This window comes from Camelus ferus, chromosome 27 (assembly GCF_009834535.1).
Source record: "Camelus ferus isolate YT-003-E chromosome 27, BCGSAC_Cfer_1.0, whole genome shotgun sequence".
NCBI classification, from domain to species: Eukaryota; Metazoa; Chordata; class Mammalia; order Artiodactyla; family Camelidae; genus Camelus; species Camelus ferus.
Genome location: NC_045722.1, coordinates 20875065 through 20876571, shown reverse-complemented (window position 1 = coordinate 20876571; position 1507 = coordinate 20875065). Strand labels below are relative to the sequence as shown.

General features: G+C 40.8%; 1 long non-coding RNA gene across 1 annotated transcript; it reads left to right on the top strand.

The window, feature by feature from the left end:
* Positions 1–270: 270 nt before the first annotated feature.
* On the top strand, positions 271–913 carry LOC116660242. Its single transcript, XR_004315665.1, has 3 exons — positions 271–413; positions 502–629; positions 736–913. It is a non-coding gene; the product is annotated as an uncharacterized LOC116660242 (long non-coding RNA).
* The last annotated feature ends 594 nt before the right edge of the window (positions 914–1507 follow it).

Genomic DNA, 1507 nt, shown 5'->3' with positions numbered 1-1507 from the left:
GGGAGAAAACCTGAAATTGCAACGAGTTTTCATCTAAATTTAGAAATTACTGAATTCTACTGGGTTGTCGTGAAAATGACTAGGTTTTAGTTTTTGTCATCAAAGAGAAATAGGGACTAAAGATAGGAAATAGGTTCAGGTGTAGAAAAATAAATGAAGTCACCTTTGCCCACATGAGAACATGGGTCATTATGTTATTACGTGAGTCATGACATTACTACAGGCTACATATGTTTATAGTTGGAAAAATCTTACAGATTGTTGGTCAGAGGTGGAGCAGCATAGAGATTCAGTGCATTGGCTCGTGGGTTCACATCTGAGCTCCGCACGTCGCCAGCTGATGGGCAGGTTAAATGGGATCAGTGGGGAAATGCTCAGTTCTGGGCTGGATACATCATGAGCCCACAATAAAGGTTAGCAGTTGCAAATATCCATGGCTAAAATTAAGGTCGGGAGATTTTAACTTCCTATCTGATGCTCTTCCATTACTCCTACCCCTAGAAGTTCCTGACATCATGTTTCCACTGCTGGGGCTAATGATAATGATATTGAGAAGAATAAGAAGAATATCTTCAAAGTTCTCATCACAAGAGAAAAGAATTGTGACTGTGTGCAGTGACGGATGTCTGGTAAGTCTTACCGTGCTGATCATTTTACAATATACATGTATATCAAATCCTGTTATACACCTTAAACTAATATAATGTTATGTGTCAATTATATTTTTTAAAAAAGAAAGAGGAGGAGCAGACGGAGATGGAGATGAAGACAAAGAACTACCACGAATTGAGCTCCTGCAATGTGTGCCTGGCATTTTACATAACTCACCTCATTCGAAATTTGCAAGTATTAACTACTATCTATAAAAACAGATAAAAAACAAAATTTTCTGTATAGCACAGGGAACTATATTCGATACCTTGTTTTAACCTTTAGTGAAAAAGAATATGAAAAGGAATATATGTATATATATGCATGACTGGGACATTATGCTGCACACCAGAAGTTGACACATTGTAACTAACTATACGTCAATAAAAATAATAAAAAAATCTTTGAAACAACTGTGTGAATTGAGTATCATGATTGCCATTTCATAGATGAGGCCACCAGTGCTTACAGGGATTGAGTGACCTGTGCAAGGACGCGGGGGAGTTTTAGAACATACCACATTGCGATCGACCCTGGCTCTGCTCTGCACTGACTGTCCAACCCTGGGCAAGTAATCTCAAGGCTCTAAGACTCACTTTCTCTGCCTTTAAAAGCCTGCCTACTTCAGGGGGATAAAAAGTTCACATATTCCTCGACTCTCCTCCAGCTAGGAGGTGGGGTCTCTCTCTCCCCCTCCCCTTGAACCTGGGTTGACTTTAGTGACCTCCTTGTGACCAGCAGCATGCAGCTCAGCCTCCAGGACTACTCAGAAGAGGCCATGTGGTTTCTGCCTGGTTCCCTTGGGACACTTGCCTTTGGAACCCTGAGTTGTTATGGGTTAAATTGAACCCCCCAA